General features: G+C 41.1%; 1 pseudogene; it reads right to left on the bottom strand.

Annotated features, from left to right (window-relative positions):
• Positions 1–271: 271 nt before the first annotated feature.
• LOC135052692 (5S ribosomal RNA) lies at positions 272–390 on the bottom strand (annotated as a pseudogene).
• Between the last annotated feature and the right edge of the window lie 20,930 nt (positions 391–21,320).

Raw genomic sequence — 21,320 nt, 5'->3', positions numbered from 1 at the left:
GTCTGACAGCCGTCTCCCCTGACCAGTACAGAAATTCTGTATTAGTGAAACCAAGGAAGGAGAAAAGTGTGTATCTTCAAAGAGCCAATATGGTTGGATCTATGTTGTACACTTGGCTGGCGACCAGATGCTCAGATTACCCACGTATTGGGGCTGTCTGTTGCCGTGATTAAAGTCTGACGCTGGACTTATTATATACCAAAACAGGAGGGTGAAAGAAGATTAGTGGTGATACTGCTGTTGGTGGTCACCTTGAAAAGGAGTAGTACCTACTCTACAACACCGGGTATTCCCAGGAAGTCTCCTCTCCCGGTACTGACCCAGCCCAACGCCGTTTCGCTTCCAAGATCGAACGAGATCGGGCATTGGCGGCGTGGTATGGTAGTAGAGGAACTATATACCAATGAGAGTGCACCTATATAGGAGAATAAGGTAAAGTGTGGATCTGCTTTCCTGTTAGGCAGGGCGCAGCGACTCCCACTGCCGTGGTGTCACACATCCTGGATCGTGGATGAGAGTCCACAGAAAAGTAGAAAAGTAGGAAAAAGTATAAGGAATAATCTTAATTAATTTTCACTTAATTAATAGTTATACATTATTCTTATTTGTGTTTTTTTATTTTATATTTTAATTCTCATATGAGATATGATAGAAGAAAGAAGTTCATAGGAGAACTCAAGCGTCAGACAGATTAATCAATCAAGTAGAAGTATGCACATATATTCTCTTCAATAGAGACATAAAATATTGCTATAGTGCAAAGATCATGCATGAATAGGACTCCTTTCTAATTACCAAAAATTTGTGGCAAATAATTAATTAATTTAAACAGCTGTAGTATCACTTACTGAAAGAGTAATTAATCTGGGCACAGTATTGAAAATTATGGTCCTTATGCATTATATACTGTGACACTGATAAGTTGCTTGCTGACCGCAAAAAAAAAAAACACAAAAAAACAGACAGGACTGAAAATTGCCTACTAGACCTGACTATGTTGATCTTATGCTAATAATATGTGTATACACGATCACCTATGAGCACTTGTGTAGCAAATGTGGATATACCCACACTGTCTATAAGACTGTGTCCTGATATGCTGATCATATTTAGAAGTCTGTCAGATGTAGGTATATATATATATATATATATATATATATATATATATATATATATATATATATATATATATATATATATATATATATATATATATATATATATTCGTCTACCCAGTAAAAGCAGGTTTATAAGACTCAGAAAAAGTGACAGTCAGAAAAAGTCCTACCTGACGGCAATTAGTGCCAGCCGGTCCTCTTATGCGTAGGACTGGAATGGGCACTGTGACGCTATTGAGCTGCTAGGTGTATGGCCAAAAAAATGGAGCTCAAAATACCTAAATAGACCTGACTATATCATTCACATATTAATAAATATGTGTGTATTATTCGCATATAAATAAGTGTACAGCCAATGTGGATATGCCCATACTGTTATGAGGCTATATCCAGGTACGCTGGTCACACATGAGTGAATGATGTGTCAGATATGAGTATATGAGTGTGGTAGTGCACCCAGCGGGTGCGGGCTTACGAGACTCCAATTGTGACCGTCAGGGAAGTGGGTGAAAAAGTCCTATCCTGAGAGCGGTTGGTGCCAGCGGGTCCTTCCTTGCGTGGTAAACGCGTTTCGCCCGTACGGGCTTGTTCACTTCCTGGATCGGAATCCTCGATCTCGATGGAAGATTTAAAAGTGGTGAAAAATTAGTTGGCGTCCAATCGGAACTTGATGATGTGGGACGGGGCGGGGAGGGCGGGAGTAAAGAGGACTCCCGTCCTGTTGATTAGTCTGCTGGCGTGTCTTGTACTGTGGCGGCGGCTGTTATTGGGTGGATCGAAGTGACAGGGGCGGGAGCAAGGGTGCTCCTGTTGAGGGACGTAGAACGTCATGCGTCGGTCTTTAGAGAGATGGGGAACTGGTCCGTGAGCGAAGGGGATACAGACATAGGTTGCATGAGTCCAGAAACGCCATCCCAGAAAGGGGATGCACTGCCAGTCGCCAGCGTCATCATGTTAAACGGAGCAAATGTTAGAGAATTGTTGTGTATAATGTGTGGGTGCTAGCTGGGAATGGGGTAAAGTGATAGGAGGGTGGGGGGGACGGGGACCGGGGATTGGAATCTCGGGGGGGATTTTGTGATGGGGGAGTGATGTTATGAATGGTGTGCATAAGAATTGGTGTGTATGGGACAGGGAAGATGTGACTGAGGATGAGGTGCATATGAAGAGGAAAGGAATTATTAAACTGGAATCACATAATTGTGATGTGGTGTTAAAATTGAAAGTTATATAACAAAAATGTTAAGTGAAGGTGATGTTGTGCGCATAGAGTGTTAATGATTCTGGAGGTGCGTGGGACTGACTGTGAGGGGCATGTGTATGAGGACCATAGTTTGAATTTTCTGGTTGTGAGAAGGGTTTGTAACAACACCAGGGCTGATGTTGATGTGATGGGGCTGGGGAACTTGGGTCAGGACGTGAAAATATTTGTTAGTTGGTTGTGGGGTGTGGCGGGGATGTGAGCGGGGAGGGGGGGGGGAATTGGGGAGGGTTTTGGGACTGGAAGAGGGGGAAAAAAAAATATAAAATATATGAAAATAAAAATAAATATAAAAATAATAAAATTAAAATAAAAATAAAAATGTAAAATGAAAATAATATTTATATATAAATATAAAAATAAAAATAAATAATAAAAATAATAAAATAATAATAATAATAATAATAATAATAATATTGAAATAAAGGGGGGGAGGGGGGGAAAAAAGGAGGTAAGGAGAAAGGATGGGGGGGGTTTTGTGGAGTGGGAAATGGGAGGAAGGGTGTATGGGGAGGGGGTGGGAACTTATAGGATGGTGAAGGTGATGAAATGTTACTTAAAGAAAAACTCCATAATTTATGTTCTCATTCAGGCCGAATGGTCTAAGACTTCCAAGGCGGAAGATCCATTCACTCTCTTTCTTATAGAGTTCTTTTGCGATGTCTCCTCCTCGTATGCCCAGATGAATACGGTCTAGACCAAATACCTTCAATTCCTTGGTGGAGCCTTTGTGCTGGTAATGAAAATGCCTGGCGACTGTCGTAAGTTGTTTCATACGTGCTAGATCTTTTGATGCGTTCCGAATAGTGCCCAAGTGTTCGAGGACCCTCTCCTTAAGTTTACGTGTGGTCATGCCAACATATTTTAAATTGCAACTGCAAGTAATGCAGTAAATTACTGCTGTGGTATTGCAGTTAAAAAAATGTTGTAGCGTTGTCAATTGTCCATATTTATCAGTGACTGTGTTAATTTGTGTTATGAATGGGCATGACTTACATTGGCAACACGGGAAGGATCCTGTTACGATCGGCTTCTTGGGTATGGATGTTGACATGTGGCTTCGAACTAGCTGGTCCTTGATGTTTTTGGATCTACGCCAACTCATTTGCAACGGAGAACTCAATAGTGTAGATAGGTCAGGATCCATCTGTAGTATGGGTAAATGCTTGGTGATTGCCTTTTTCAGCATTTTCCACTCAGGGCAGAATGTTCCTATAAATCTAATGGTGTCATCTTGTACTGGTACCTCCTTCTTTTTGCCAAATATAAGGTGTTCCCTCTTGATCTGAGTAGTGGCTTGGTAAGCTCGTTTGAGTGACCGATTACTATAGCCCCTAGCATGGAGGCGGCTGGTAAGTTCCCAGCTTTTAATTCTGTACACGTGGTCCTCAGAGCAATTGCGTCTTAACCTGAGATATTCCCCTTTCGGGATATTCTCAACCGTGGGAGGGAAATGTGAGCTTGTTTGGAAAAGGAGGCTGTTAGTTGCGGTCTCCTTTCGGTATAGTTCGGTTTCCAAATAGCCAGTGTTTGATCTGTAGATTTTCAGGTCGAGAAAAGGAACTTTCTCAGAGCTGATGGTGTGGGTCAATGTGATGTTTAAATCATTAGCATTGAGAAGCCCTATGAATTCCATCAAGAGGCCTTTTTCTCCATTCCAAATTATGAAAATGTCGTCGATGTATCTCAACCACAATATCACATGAACAGTATATTTTTCATTGACTGTGTTAAAGACGTAAAAATGCTCCCACCATCCCAAAAACAGATTGGCATAAGTGGGGGCGCAGGCTGCGCCCATTGCTGTTCCCCTTATCTGTAGGAAAAATTGATCTTGGAAAATGAAAAAATTCTTGGAAAGTACAAAGTCGAGTAACATCTGAAGAAAATCTGAGAAAGCTCCAGAGCCTCCTTGGTCCAAAAAATACTTGACAGCGGTAATTCCTTGATGATGATTGATGCTCGTGTAAAGAACCCCCACATCTAGAGTCACCAGGAGAAAATTGTCTTCACAGTGTATGTCATGAATCTTGCGTAGCAAGTCTGATGTGTCCTGCAAATAGGATGGTAAACCCAGGACAAATTCGCGAAGGTGAAGGTCCAGGAATCGACATGGTTGTTCCAATAGTCCGCCGTTACCTGACATGATTGGTCTTCCCGGTGGTTTTAGCGCATTCTTGTGTATTTTTGGTAATAAGTAAAATGTGGGTGTTTTTGGGTTCAGGACTGTCAAGTATTTCAACTCGGGTTTGGTAATAGTGCCCTGAGTTGCGGCATGCTGTATTAGAGTGTTATACGCATTAAGAAACCTCGTAGTTGGATTACTTAGAAGTCTCTTATAGCACTAAGTGTGTCATGTAGTTGTCTTTGAGCCTCTGTTATGTACATTTCTTGTGGCCAGAGTACGATGTTGCCACCCTTATCAGAAGGCTTAATAATGATATCATGCCATGTTTCCAGTTCTTGTAGAGCTTTTCGCTCTTTAAATTTGAGATTCCTTGAAAAGTGGTAAAGACCATGTCTGGTTTGAGTATAGATGTCATCAAACTCTTTGGATACTCGATTCAGGAAAACTTTAATTTCCGGACTATTATTGTCGGGCGGAAAGAAGGAGGATTTAGGTTTACATTGGGGTCTGTGAATAATTGGGTAATCCATATTAGATTCTACCTGGAGTTCTTCCAATTCCTGGATGGCATTAAGTTCGTCACTGGTGAATTCAGTGTCGGTATTAGTTTCTGACTGTCTGGTCTTTTGCTTTGCAAATAATTTTTTGAGAAGAAGTTTCCTCCCAAAAAGTCTTAAATCCTTTTCCCAGGAGAATCTATTAAAGGATCTAACTGGCGAAAAAGACAGTCCTTTGCTAAGTACTTCCATGTGTTCAGGGGAAAGGGACCTGTTAGATAGGTTAATGATTTGTAGTTGGATGGAATTGTTGGAGCCTATCTCGGTGTTTTCCTCTGACGGACCGGATATCTGGCGGTCCTGGGAATGTCCCAATCTTGATTTCGTCCGGCGTTTCTTCTTTCCCCCTCTCCTTGTTTTCCTTGCGTTCTGACCCGGCCTCTGGATCTTTGGCCTGAGCCTAAAAAATGGGGATGGAAACTGTCAACTTCCTCCTGGTTGTACTTGGTATTCTCGAATGTTTCACTCGATGAGTCCCCACTATTGGAGGATTCGAATTCGGAAAAAATAGGGTCTTCCCGTGGTTTTCTATTCCTGCTTATGGGTGTGGGATTCCACCTAAAGATGTCACCCCGTGCAAAATCTCGTTTGTCTCTGATGAATTTGTTACGTTTTCGATCAATTATAGTCTGTTCGTATAGATCGAGTTCCTTCTTATGTTTTTCGAAAGCCGCTTGAAATGGTAAATCCTTCTCCCAGGCTTCCAGGCTCTTACCAATTTCATCTATTTCTTTCTCAACCTGGTCTAATAGCAAAGTATCGTGTTTCACCAGCAGATGGAGTAATTCATGGGAACACTTAAGAAGGGCAGCTTCCCATTCACTCTTCAAGCTGTCGGTTGCGAGAGGAAAAGATGGAAATACCTTGGGTCTAAGACCACGAGGTACGATCTTATTTTTGATGTAATTTTCCAAAGTGGTAACGTCCCACGATAAGCGAGTCCTTCTCTGTAGGTTCTTCTGTAATTTAGAGAAGGTAGTCCTCCAATCTGCGTTAGACGCAGTTGGTTCATATGTATCAGCGAATGGATCTGCAAGATTTGGATTTTGACGTTTTGATAACTCTGTTTTAAGTGAGAAAGTAGACATACTCGTATACTATTCGCCTGATTGGACCTGGGCACGTCTATTTGTTAGACGACAAATTAGACAGAAAGGAAAAAGGGGGGAAAAAGGAAAAACTAGAATAATGTGATGAATGACTGCTAAAAGGATCAATAGGGTAAGAGAAAAAAATGAAATGTGTTTGGGTATATGAAAATCTAAATTGCGAAAGAGGGACCGTGCCACAGTCAGAGGCTGTATTTACCCTACAGCATAGACCGTTACTGCACAAGAACAAAAAGCGACCAGACACTGGTCCAAATTAAATAATGGTATAAATGTCTAAAAAACCAAATGTGGACAGTTGAAAAAGGTTAAACTCTTTTGAATTGTAGTCCTAGTTGGTGGTGCGCCCAGAGCCAGAAAGTACAAGTACTAACAACAGGAGAAAAAGAAAGCTCTTGTGTGGGCGCACTCTTATACAAAAAAGAAATTCTTTAAATGTGTGTCAAAAAGATATTTAAAACATCCATTTATTATTCAAGGTTAAAAAACTATTACCCATCTATGATCCAAAAGTGAAATAAGAAAGAGATATAACGAGTATACAAAAAAATGTTAAAATGTTCTGGTCTTTGTTTGGAGAGGTTGTAGACACTTATTTGTCTGACAGCCGTCTCCCCTGACCAGTACAGAAATTCTGTATTAGTGAAACCAAGGAAGGAGAAAAGTGTGTATCTTCAAAGAGCCAATATGGTTGGATCTATGTTGTACACTTGGCTGGTCGCCAGCCAAGTGTACAACATAGATCCAACCATATTGGCTCTTTGAAGATACACACTTTTCTCCTTCCTTGGTTTCACTAATACAGAATTTCTGTACTGGTCAGGGGAGACGGCTGTCAGACAAATAAGTGTCTACAACCTCTCCAAACAAAGACCAGAACATTTTAACATTTTTTTGTATACTCGTTATATCTCTTTCTTATTTCACTTTTGGATCATAGATGGGTAATAGTTTTTTAACCTTGAATAATAAATGGATGTTTTAAATATCTTTTTGACACACATTTAAAGAATTTCTTTTTTGTATAAGAGTGCGCCCACACAAGAGCTTTCTTTTTCTCCTGTTAGTGCAATGCTGCTAAAATCTGCTAGCGAGCGAACAACTCGGAATGACCCCCATTGTCAAATGGAACACATAAGGCCTGATTTGAAGTCACGTTTGAAAGTGGTCGTCTGTCTGCATGTTTATGCAAATGCTTGATACAAAGGGGGTCTTTCGACCCGATCGTTCGCTGCAGTTTATCGCAGCGCAGCGATCGGGTTAGATCTGCACATGCGCCCGCGCTGCAGTGCGCCAGCGCATGCTGGGTGGATGAAGGCCGTTGTATCGTAGCGATCGCCTCTGCCTGATTGATAGGCAGAGGCGGTTGCCGGGCGGGAGGGGAATGGATGGCGGCGTTAAGCCACCGTTTAGGGGGCCTGGTCCGGCCAACACAGGCGTGGCCAGACTGTTGGGGGGCGGGCCGCGGCGGCTGTGTGATGTCACATGCAGCCGCTGCAACCCGGGCAGCGGGGAGGTTCTCCCGGCCAGCTGCAGGAGCTGCGATGGCTGGTAGGTACTCCTAAAATGCAAAAGCATCGCCGCTGTGCAATGCTTTTGTATTTCTGCGGTAAGGCAGCACTGACATGCGGGGCGGACTATCCCTGTGCTGGGCGTCCCCCTGCATGTCTGAGTGCCTGATCGTAGCTGTGCTAAATTTAGCACAGCTACAGTACGATCAACTCGGAATGACCCCCAAAGTCCTTAACTTTTGTGTATCTGTGCGGCTGAATGTGCAAAGACTCAGAAACCCACTTTTAGATTTCATGCACACTTTTATATGGATTGGTGCTAAAAGCCACCATCGGCAGCACTGGCCCTATGGCAGGTACAATTTCCAGTCTGATGATGGTCTCTGTGTATGCAGTTGCTTCCATTGGCACACCCATGACACTCCCATAATACACCCGACACGAATAGCCACCTCCTAGTCACTACCCAGGAAACCGCGTCACTTTTCCACCACTTTTCTGATATCATCTGAATTAATTGCAGCAGCACCTAAGAGTGTGCACTCTGTGGATGGGATGTAATGCCGCTTGCGTTCGGCGGTCGTGTGGGATGGCTGACGAACTTGGACATTTTTTAAAGGGGCAATCATTTCTAAGACATGGTTTTGACTTGTAAGTGATTTCCCCTTTAAAAAAGTCTGAGGTTGGGCACCATCACGCACAACCGCAGAACTCAGATGGCATTACATTCCACCCCAAGTAACATATGCTCTGTGTAGGTTTTCAGAACGTTTTGTGCATTCGCAGCTGCAAAATAATGCTCTAGTACATGAACATAGGCATTAGCTTGTTTGCTAAAAATATATTTCTTTTAAAAGAAAACATGTATCCATTGTTGTTACATTATACAGTATGTGTTGAATTTGATGATACATAAAGTATAGAGGTAATATATATATATTTTTATCTAGAATTCAATAATCCAGAAAGTTCAGAAAAAAGGAATAATAAAAAAGGTAAATAATTGATGCTGTTTAGTGGCAGTGTGATAAACTCACCACAATCACATAGATACTGTCTCTAAACCAGTGGTTCCCAAACTTTTTTGAATCCCCCTAGAGCAGGGCTTGTCAAACCGGTCCTTGAGATCTACCAACAGTTCATGTTTTCCAGGCCTCCTGGATATCTGTAGAATTGTCAGTTAGGAATGAATGCAGCACATCTTAATTAGTAATTACTACACCTGTGCACCAGCTAGGAGGTCTGGAAAATGGGAACTGTTGGTAGATCTCGAGGACTTGTTTGGCCAGCTCTGCCCTACAGTATCACGGCACCCCTAGGCCAAAAGTTTATTGTTGAGATATTTTGAAAAAATATTAAGTTAAGTAAATTATGTTTAAATGTCATCCTTAGGGACAAGATTTGCTTCTGTTTGACCACATATTTTATGATTGGCAGCAACAAGCACTAGTTTTGCCTATTATATTGACAATAACTAGTTTGAATTGGTCCTGGACAACCAACCCTAGGCACCTCTTGAAGCAGGGGCGGATTGGCCCACCAGGACACCATGACAGATTCTGATGAGCCGGTCCCATATCCCCCTCAGCCAGGCTGATTTACACTCAGGCTGGGCTGGCTCACACTACTTCCAGTACTTGCGGTTCACTGGAATGTAATCCGGAAGTTATGCTAGCGGGCACTTCCAGGTGCCGCTAGCTGTGAAAAGTGGTAAAGCTATTCTACCAATGGGGGACCTGGAGAAAGTTAACCAGCCCAGCAGCATCCAGCAGGTCTCTTTAAAGAGCCCGGCCTGGGAGCAGCAGCATAGCAATAGTTGGAGCAGGGTTCACTACACCCGCGGCCACCCTAGCTCCCGCATTCTCACTGAATTGGCCAGAGCGGAATCTGAGCACTGAAGGGGACCCGGCAGACAGGTTATTTTTTTTACATTTAGAGATGTGAGGTGGGCACATAATAATGCAAATATCCACCCAAAGTTAAATCTATCTGCACATGTTGCATCTGCCCCACCTGCAGTGCAACATGGTTTTGCCTATTAGTGTGCTTTTTTGGTTTGCTAACAAACCTGAAAACCCCACTTTATTAGAGTTGGGCTTTTAAAAAAAGTCAGGCGTTAAAAAAAAGTCAGGCTTTTAAAAAAAGTTGTCTAAGGGATACTTGGGGATATGGATGGAGAGAGACGGAGGCTTCATCCATGAGGCCCATTTCAGGTTTTTAGGCCTTTTACCTGTAAGAGGCTGAAATTAGCTGGGTCAGGGCTTTGCTCAGTGTCTCACTACATGAGGAAACAGGCAGCAGGCTTGTTATAAGACACTGTGATTTGCTGACTGCAAGTACTGTGAATATGCCTGTGTTTGTGGTAGGGGCATTAGGTCCTACACTCTGAGAGACAAAATCTATTATGTTTAGTTAGTGCCCAGACAGGCTAGGATTTATTTTTATATTTTGTTTTTGTACTGCACATTAAAAATAGCTAGATTGCACGAAAACCCTGGACTGGTGTGCTGTTTTCCTGCTGTTTGGAGGTGCCCATCTACCACCCAATTGGTGGAGAGTGTGAGCAACATACTGAAAATTGCAGCCATAGGAAGGTTTACATTGTGACAATCTGATGTTTTGGACTGTGAAATCAATGGTGTTGGCGTTGGCAGATGCTTAGGGAAGCCAGAGTCTGCTTCAAACCTACACCCAAAAATAACATGAAGGACATTGTTAAGGCCTTGCTGCAGCCTCAGCTCAGCAGGAAGCTACCCAGGTGCAGCTAAACATGATTGAGGAAAACTGCAGACAACAGCAACTGGAGCTTAAGGAAATGCAAAAGCAACAGCAAGTTCTTATCAATGAACTTTACAAGCAACAGAACAAAGACCATGTGGCCTTAAGGGAATTTGTACAGCAGCTAGCAGCCTGGAACAGAGATGCTTTTACTGATGGTCCAACTAACTCTCGCTCCATAAGGGCCATTCAGTTTCTGCAAAAGATGACCCAGAGTGATGATGTTTTAGCGTATCTAACCACTTTGAAAAAACAGCTGAGAGTTGGCCTAAAGATCAGTGGGCAAGCCTTGTGGAACCCTTCCTGTCTGTAGAGATGCAAAAAAACCTATTTTGGCTTGTGCCTGACTTTTGCCAAAGACTATGATGTATTGTATTAAAATAAGACATCTTAACTCGATTGGGAGTTAGAGTATTTGTTCATGTCCCACAAGTTCACTTCTTGGAATACCAAACAGAAAAAAACCCTGCTCTCAAATGCATGACCTTGTCTGTCTTACCACAAAGTGGCTACAGCCAGAGTTTCTAACTGGACCACAGATAATGTAAAGGGTAATTGTGGATCAATATATATGACCCCTACCTACAATCCTGCCATGTGGGTGAGCCACGCAAACCCTAAAACAGCAGACCAACTGGTTGAAATGGAGGAGAGGTATGTGGTGACTGAGTAACTATTAAGTGTACCCCACTGGGCCCTAGTTCTGCATCAGCGATCTCCAGTAACCAATGGTAAGACTTCCATGGGAGGATAATATGATCCAATGTTTTCAATGTGGTGCTTTGGGCCATATTGCTGCTAATTGTTTGCTTACTTCTGAACCTATGCAATGTGATGCTGCTTGTGTCAGTCACAGAATATCATACACCCATTGTATTGCAGCACTCATGCTTGTCTAAAGATCCACCTTAATGAATCACATTCCCCTTTAATGAAGCATGCGCATCCTTTAATGGAACACACATGCCATATAATGGAGCACACAATTCCAGTATATCTGCAAACTTCCTTTGCACAAATCACAAGTAATTCAGCAATCATTCATGGACATACAGCCACTATTGCACTTTACTTTAACTAACAGTGTGCTGGAGAGTGGTAGCCATTTTCTTGTAGCACACTTCCTCTTTTCTTATCCTCTGGGGAGAATAATTTCATCATCACTGTGTTGTGCCCACCCATACTGACCTCAAGAACATTTACAGATCTTCCATGGAGTCAAAGAGGTAACCCATTATTTAATTGAGTCTACCTAACATTCAACATGTAAGTACAGAGTTCTTTTGTAAGCTCATGTGACAGGAAATACAGTGGCCATGGATACCTGTGAGCTACAGTATATGGTCCTGAAATTGATCATTCCCAAAGTCTAGTTAATAGTTAAGATTTGTTACCTGATGGGTTATTCAGTTGCTGGGATCACAAGGGTATACTTAAGAGAAATGGAAAGGTTTACATTAGTTTGTATGTAGGATGTCAACCTCTTGGCTTTGTGAATTTCACACTCACCCAACACCACCATATATTTTTTGTTAGATTTTTGTTATTATTTGCTAACGCTCTTTCTTTGTAGATGGGTCACAGCAAGCAGGAAAGGACAGTAGTAACAGGCCATAAGTGGGGAGTGTATAATGCTGTGCTAGGAAAAAATATCAGACCCAAAGACTCAGAATGTAAGCCTTAACTCTTTGGATCTGCTTTTTCCATGGTTGAGAACAATGTTCTATTTAAATTTAAATCACCATGCCCTGGCGCACATTCATTTACTACATAAATGTTGTAATTTTCTTTGTGTTATAGAAATTAATTTCATAGTTTTCATGGTATAAACAAAAGACTACATTTCTCTCAGCAAAATAATTTAACAAATGATTAGCATTAACAGTTCAGCGTGTGTAATGGTTTACAATATCCCAATCACAGATTGTAACATATAAAGCTATAGGGGTATATGCAATTGCGGTTGAATTCCCGAAAATGTCGAAAAACGGGACATTTTCGCCCCCCCAAAAAATTCGACAATGTAATACAGTGCTTTTCGCCAAAAAAAACGGACATTCCAAATTCGACTTTTTGAAATTCGAAATTTGTCAAATTCGACATTTCTGCAATGGTAGAAATGCGGCATTTCGACAAAAGTGTATTCAATTGAAGATTGTAAATTCGACAAAAGTGCTTTTAGACAGTAAATTCGTCATTTTCAATCCGCCACACTTTGCTGGCGGAATCTAATAAAAAAATGTAAAAACATTTTTTTTTTGTGGGTTTTTTTTTGGTAATAGCATATCTATTTATATTAGAACAATAGGCAAGAACCCACAGCACTCATACATCCGCGGTGCCAGTGGTATTGTGACCACACTATTTAAATAAAAAATCATACAAATTCAGCACTCACCTAATATTAACACTTCAAACTGTAATTCATCTGAATTCAGGGAATGTTAGTTCCAAAATATTGCAATAGTTTGTTAAACTGACCAGCCCCTTCACGGCCTTCCCATTTGGTCAGTCCCTACACTGACTTACACAAATCTGAGCAATGCTCACAGGCATCTTTTGGATTTTAAATGCACTGCATGCTTATATCACGTGTTTAGGCCCTGTCCCACTCTTTTAAAGAGACAGGAACCACACCCAAGCATATCAGTAAAAACACCTGGGGAATTTCTTAACAATTAATTTACATATGGACAATAGGGGTGCAAGAAAGAGTGTGACCACAAAAATTTTATATAAACAATAGGCAAGAACCCACAGCACTCATACATCCGCGGTGCCAGTGGTATTGTGACCACACTATTTAAATAAAAAATCATACAAATTCAGCACTCACCTAATATTAAACACTTCAAACTGTAATTCATCTGAATTCAGGGAATGTTAGTTCCAAAATATTGCAATAGTTTGTTAAGCTGACCAGCCCCTTCACGGCCTTCCCATTTGGTCAGTCCCTACACTGACTTACCCAAATCTGAGCAATGCTCACAGGCATCTTTTGGATTTTAAATGCACTGCATGCTTATATCACGTGTTTAGGCCCTGTCCCACTCTTTTAAAGAGACAGGAACCACACCCAAGCATATCAGTAAAAACACCTGGGGAATTTCTTAACAATTAATTTACATATGGACAATAGGGGTGCAAGAAAGAGTGTGACCACAAAAATTTTATATAAACAATAGGCAAGAACCCACAGCACTCATACATCCGCGGTGCCAGTGGTATTGTGACCACACTATTTAAATAAAAAATCATACAAATTCAGCACTCACCTAATATTAACACTTCAAACTGTAATTCATCTGAATTCAGGGAATGTTAGTTCCAAAATATTGCAATAGTTTGTTAAGCTGACCAGCCCCTTCACGGCCTTCCCATTTGGTCAGTCCCTACACTGACTTACACAAATCTGAGCAATGCTCACAGGCATCTTTTGGATTTTAAATGCACTGCATGCTTATATCACGTGTTTAGGCCCTGTCCCACTCTTTTAAAGAGACAGGAACCACACCCAAGCATATCAGTAAAAACACCTGGGGAATTTCTTAACAATTAATTTACATATGGACAATAGGGGTGCAAGAAAGAGTGTGACCACAAAAATTTTATATAAACAATAGGCAAGAACCCACAGCACTCATACATCCGCGGTGCCAGTGGTATTGTGACCACACTATTTAAATAAAAAATCATACAAATTCAGCACTCACCTAATATTAACACTTCAAACTGTAATTCATCTGAATTCAGGGAATGTTAGTTCCAAAATATTGCAATAGTTTGTTAAGCTGACCAGCCCCTTCACGGCCTTCCCATTTGGTCAGTCCCTACACTGACTTACACAAATCTGAGCAATGCTCACAGGCATCTTTTGGATTTTAAATGCACTGCATGCTTATATCACGTGTTTAGGCCCTGTCCCACTCTTTTAAAGAGACAGGAACCACACCCAAGCATATCAGTAAAAACACCTGGGGAATTTCTAAACAATTAATTTACATATGGACAATAGGGGTGCAAGAAAGAGTGTGACCACAAAAATTTTATATAAACAATAGGCAAAAACCCACAGCACTCATACATTCCGCGGTGCCAGTGGTATTGTGACCACACTATTTAAATAAAAAATCATACAAATTCAGCACTCACCTAATATTAACACTTCAAACTGTAATTCATCTGAATTCAGGGAATGTTAGTTCCAAAATATTGCAATAGTTTCTTAAGCTGACCAGCCCCTTCACGGCCTTCCCATTTGGTCAGTCCCTACACTGACTTACACAAATCTGAGCAATGCTCACAGGCATCTTTTGGATTTTAAATGCACTGCATGCTTATATCACGTGTTTAGGCCCTGTCCCACTCTTTTAAAGAGACAGGAACCACACCCAAGCATATCAGTAAAAACACCTGGGGAATTTCTTAACAATTAATTTACATATGGACAATAGGGGTGCAAGAAAGAGTGACCACAAAAATTTTATATAAACAATAGGCAAGAACCCACAGCACTCATACATCCGCGGTGCCAGTGGTATTGTGACCACACTATTTAAATAAAAAATCATACAAATTCAGCACTCACCTAATATTAACACTTCAAACTGTAATTCATCTGAATTCAGGGAATGTTAGTTCCAAAATATTGCAATAGTTTGTTAAGCTGACCAGCCCCTTCACGGCCTTCCCATTTGGTCAGTCCCTACACTGACTTACACAAATCTGAGCAATGCTCACAGGCATCTTTTGGATTTTAAATGCACTGCATGCTTATATCACGTGTTTAGGCCCTGTCCCACTCTTTTAAAGAGACAGGAACCACACCCAAGCATATCAGTAAAAACACCTGGGGAATTTCTTAACAATTAATTTACATATGGACAATAGGGGTGCAAGAAAGAGTGTGACCACAAAAATTTTATATAAACAATAGGCAAGAACCCACAGCACTCATACATCCGCGGTGCCAGTGGTATTGTGACCACACTATTTAAATAAAAAATCATACAAATTCAGCACTCACCTAATATTAACACTTCAAACTGTAATTCATCTGAATTCAGGGAATGTTAGTTCCAAAATATTGCAATAGTTTGTTAAGCTGACCAGCCCCTTCACGGCCTTCCCATTTGGTCAGTCCCTACACTGACTTACCCAAATCTGAGCAATGCTCACAGGCATCTTTTGGATTTTAAATGCACTGCATGCTTATATCACGTGTTTAGGCCCTGTCCCACTCTTTTAAAGAGACAGAGAAGGCCGTGAAGGGGCTGGTCAGCTTAACAAACTATTGCAATATTTTGGAACTAACATTCCCTGAATTCAGATGAATTACAGTTTGAAGTGTTAATATTAGGTGAGTGCTGAATTTGTATGATTTTTTATTTAAATAGTGTGGTCACAATACCACTGGCACCGCGGATGTATGAGTGCTGTGGGTTCTTGCCTATTGTTTATATAAAATTTTTGTGGTCACACTCTTTCTTGCACCCCTATTGTCCATATGTAAATTAATTGTTAAGAAATTCCCCAGGTGTTTTTACTGATATGCTTGGGTGTGGTTCCTGTCTCTTTAAAAGAGTGGGACAGGGCCTAAACACGTGATATAAGCATGCAGTGCATTTAAAATCCAAAAGATGCCTGTGAGCATTGCTCAGATTTGTGTAAGTCAGTGTAGGGACTGACCAAATGGGAAGGCCGTGAAGGGGCTGGTCAGCTTAACAAACTATTGCAATATTTTGGAACTAACATTCCCTGAATTCAGATGAATTACAGTTTGAAGTGTTAATATTAGGTGAGTGCTGAATTTGTATGATTTTTTATTTAAATAGTGTGGTCACAATACCACTGGCACCGCGGATGTATGAGTGCTGTGGGTTCTTGCCTATTGTTTATATAAAATTTTTGTGGTCACACTCTTTCTTGCACCCCTATTGTCCATATGTAAATTAATTGTTAAGAAATTCCCCAGGTGTTTTTACTGATATGCTTGGGTGTGGTTCCTGTCTCTTTAAAAGAGTGGGACAGGGCCTAAACACGTGATATAAGCATGCAGTGCATTTAAAATCCAAAAGATGCCTGTGAGCATTGCTCAGATTTGTGTAAGTCAGTGTAGGGACTGACCAAATGGGAAGGCCGTGAAGGGGCTGGTCAGCTTAACAAACTATTGCAATATTTTGGAACTAACATTCCCTGAATTCAGATGAATTACAGTTTGAAGTGTTAATATTAGGTGAGTGCTGAATTTGTATGATTTTTTATTTAAATAGTGTGGTCACAATACCACTGGCACCGCGGATGTATGAGTGCTGTGGGTTCTTGCCTATTGTTTATATAAAATTTTTGTGGTCACACTCTTTCTTGCACCCCTATTGTCCATATGTAAATTAATTGTTAAGAAATTCCCCAGGTGTTTTTACTGATATGCTTGGGTGTGGTTCCTGTCTCTTTAAAAGAGTGGGACAGGGCCTAAACACGTGATATAAGCATGCAGTGCATTTAAAATCCAAAAGATGCCTGTGAGCATTGCTCAGATTTGGGTAAGTCAGTGTAGGGACTGACCAAATGGGAAGGCCGTGAAGGGGCTGGTCAGCTTAACAAACTATTGCAATATTTTGGAACTAACATTCCCTGAATTCAGATGAATTACAGTTTGAAGTGTTTAATATTAGGTGAGTGCTGAATTTGTATGATTTTTTATTTAAATAGTGTGGTCACAATACCACTGGCACCGCGGATGTATGAGTGCTGTGGGTTCTTGCCTATTGTTTATATAAAATTTTTGTGGTCACACTCTTTCTTGCACCCCTATTGTCCATATGTAAATTAATTGTTAAGAAATTCCCCAGGTGTTTTTACTGATATGCTTGGGTGTGGTTCCTGTCTCTTTAAAAGAGTGGGACAGGGCCTAAACACGTGATATAAGCATGCAGTGCATTTAAAATCCAAAAGATGCCTGTGAGCATTGCTCAGATTTGTGTAAGTCAGTGTAGGGACTGACCAAATGGGAAGGCCGTGAAGGGGCTGGTCAGCTTAACAAACTATTGCAATATTTTGGAACTAACATTCCCTGAATTCAGATGAATTACAGTTTGAAGTGTTAATATTAGGTGAGTGCTGAATTTGTATGATTTTTTATTTAAATAGTGTGGTCACAATACCACTGGCACCGCGGATGTATGAGTGCTGTGGGTTCTTGCCTATTGTTCTAATATAAATAGATATGCTATTACCAAAAAAAAACCCACAAAAAAAAAATGTTTTTACATTTTTTTATTAGATTCCGCCAGCAAAGTGTGGCGGATTGAAAATGACGAATTTACTGTCTAAAAGCACTTTTGTCGAATTTACAATCTTCAATTGAATACACTTTTGTCGAAATGCCGCATTTCTACCATTGTAGAAATGTCGAATTTGACAAATTCAGGGGCTGGTCAGCTTAACAAACTATTGCAATATTTTGGAACTAACATTCCCTGAATTCAGATGAATTACAGTTTGAAGTGTTAATTTTAGGTGAGTGCTGAATTTGTATGATTTTTTATTTATATTAGAAGGGATATTAGAAGGGATTAGGTACTTGGTTTGTCTATTTAGGAGGCACAAGTATTATTTATATATTTTTAAAAATATTTTTTTTTATTTTTTTTTAAATGGAATGGTGTAAAAATCAGAAAAAAAATGCGTGGGGTCCCCCCTCCTAAGCATAACCAGCCTCGGGCTCTTTGAGCCGGTCCTGGTTGCCAAAATACGGGGGAAAAAATGACAGGGGATCCCCCGTATTTTAACAACCAGCACCGGGCTCTGCACCTGGTCCTGGTGCAAAAAATACGGGGGACAAAAAGAGTAGGGGTCCCCCGTATTTTTTGGACCAGCACCAGGCTCCACTAGCTGGACAGATAATGCCACAGCCGGGGGTCACTTTTATACAGCGCCTTGCGGCCGTGGCATTAAATACCCAACTAGTCACCCCTGGCCGGGGTACCCTGGAGGAGTGGGGACCCCTTCAATCAAGGGTCCCCCCCCCAGCCACCCAAGGGCTGCGGATGGGTGGCTGATAGCCATGTGTAAAAATGTAAGAATATTGTTTTTTTTTTTGCAGAAGAACTACAAGTCCCAGCAAGCCTCCCCCGCAAGCCGGTACTTGGAGAACCACAAGTACCAGCATGCGGGGGGAAACGGGCCCGCTGGTACCTGTAGTTCTACTGCCAAAAAATACCCAAATAAAAACAGGACACAGACACCGTGAAAGTATAGCTTTATTACATACATGCCGACACACATACTTACCTATGTTGACACGCCAACTCTGGGCTCGTCTCCAATGTCGACGTCCGGGGTACCTGAAAATAAAATTCTACTTACCTGATCCAGTGTCCAGTTCCGGTTCAGCGGCTGACCCCGGGTAACCCCATCGCTGACCGCAAAGTTCCCACCATTGAAACTAATGGAGGGAGCTGTGCGATGCGCGTCTGACAGCTCCGACGTGCATACAGCCAATCAGGAGAGTGCCACGACATGGCGCTTCCTGATTGGCTGAAGGGACCTTTCTGTGACAGGAGTCACGGGGGGTCTCTGCATTCAGGGAAAGGGGTCCCATGTGTAAACATGGGACCCCTTTCAGTCCGTCTTGTTCGGGTTAATGCGTTGTTTTTTTTTGCCAAGTACGTGGATTACAATAAAAGAACCGGACACTGGATCAGGTGAGTATAATTTTATTTTCAGGTACCCCGGACGTCGACATTGGAGATGAGCCCAGAGTCAGCATGTCAACATAGGTAAGTATGTATGTGTCGGCATGTGTGAAATAAAGTTGTATTTTCACGGTGTCTGTGTTCTGTTTTTATTTGGGTATTTTTTTGCAGTAGAACTACAGGTACCAGCGGGCCCATTTCCCCCGCATGCTTGTACTTGTGGTTCTCCAAGTACCGGCTTGCGGGGGAGGCTTGCTGGGACTTGTAGTTCTTCTGCAAAAACCAATATTCTTACATTTTTACACATGGCTATCAGCCCCCCATCCGCAGCCCTTGGATGGGGGGGACAGCCTCGGGCTTCACCCCTGGCCCATGGGTGGCTGGGGGGGACCCCTTGATTGAAGGGTTCCCCACTCCTCCAGGGTACCCCGGCCACGGGTGACTAGTTGGGAATTTAATGCCATGGCCGCAGGGCGCTGTATAAAAGTGACCCCCAGCTGTGGCATTATCTGTCCAGCTAGTGGAGCCCGGTGCTGGTCCAAAAAATACGGGGGACCCCTACTCTTTTTGTCCCCCGTATTTTTTGCACCAGGACCAGGCGCAGAGCCCGGTGCTGGTTGTTAAAATACGGGGGATCCTCTGTCATTTTTTTCCCCGTATTTTGGCAACCAGGACCGGCTCAAAGAGCCCGAGGCTGGTTATGCTTAGGAGGGGGGACCCCACGCAATTTTTTTCGTGTTTTTTACCGTTTTTCTCCGTTTTTTTAACATTTTTAAAAATCGAATAAAAATTCGTCAAAATGGCCGTTTTTCGACAGCTGGACTGTCGAATTCGTTTTTTATTGAATATGTCGAATTCCGGCACCCATCTGCCGGAATTCGACGGTCGAATTGTGTCGAATTAAAAAATGGGTGAAAAATTGCCGCAATTCGCCCGGAATTGCATATACCCCATAGTCATAAAAGAGGGTTTATTTTTATTGTAAAATCTGCTGAAAAAAACTGAAACTTTTTTTATGACCTGTTCATGTAAATTAAGATGCAAATGTCTTTATTTCAGTTTGTATGTTGCTTATTGCATCCTTTTTAAGCAAATAAACAAATCTATAGACACATTTAGAAGAATAGTAAATATGTTGAAATTAAAACTAGAGATACAGTGTGTGTACCGTACTGAACATGAATTTGATGTGGAGAAAACTTAAGAAGATGCCACCAAAGAAAGATGTTTTGTTACTGGAAGCCTTGTATCTGCTACATTAGTAAATAATGACTCATAATCTCTAGGATGAATAGTAATACACTGCAGTAGCTTTACATCACTCATTATTCAAGTAACATAGACAATCAATCACGTGGATTATCACTCCTAACACAGTACTATAGACCCATACATTACTGTATATTTTTAATTCACTGCAACAGGAGGATTCATTATTTGTACACATTTTCACTGTCAGTTTTTCATATAGAATACAGCAGAACTGTCTTATGATAAATACTTAATTGAAATTTTGTGGATTACACCCCAGCCTCAAATTAGCATCTATTAGCACATGTTCCATCATTAATTTATTTAATCAATAACCCACTCATGCAATTGAAAGATAACACCAGAGCTGCCAAATGTTTTCATTTCCAATGATAGTCCCTAACTTTAAATATTTGTCCCTGAAAAATGTTGTGCCGTGAAATGTCCCTTGGGTTTATACAATCAACATTTATTGACATTATAGTAATTAATGTTAAATAATACACTCTAAGGAATATTAGTAAGCAGTACATGATGACAAATGGACAAAGGGTGAACCAAGTGCAATGTGTTGAGGGTGAACCTGTGCAATAGCAAAGTGTCCCTGAAAATGATATTAAAATGTTGGCAGGTACTGTATGGAACTGTAATTATTCAGTGGACATGTATTAGTTGTAAATTTGCTGTAACTTAAATAATGAATCTAAATAAATAAATGATTTCTATAGAACAAATGTACAAAATAGTTATTAGGTCATATACAAAATGTTGTACAGAATAAATTGTAACAGATTATTCACATTTAACAAAACAGCATTTCGGATATAAAAAAAAAGATGAATATTGCTTTACAGGAAACTCTTTACCCTCAACATAATATGAGTAAAATAGCACATTGTATTTGAGTGTCA

The sequence above is a fragment of the Pseudophryne corroboree genome, chromosome 2 (assembly GCF_028390025.1).
Source record: "Pseudophryne corroboree isolate aPseCor3 chromosome 2, aPseCor3.hap2, whole genome shotgun sequence".
NCBI classification, from domain to species: Eukaryota; Metazoa; Chordata; class Amphibia; order Anura; family Myobatrachidae; genus Pseudophryne; species Pseudophryne corroboree.
The sequence above is the reverse complement of the archived record's forward strand: the minus strand, read 5'-3'. Positions and strand labels throughout refer to the sequence as shown.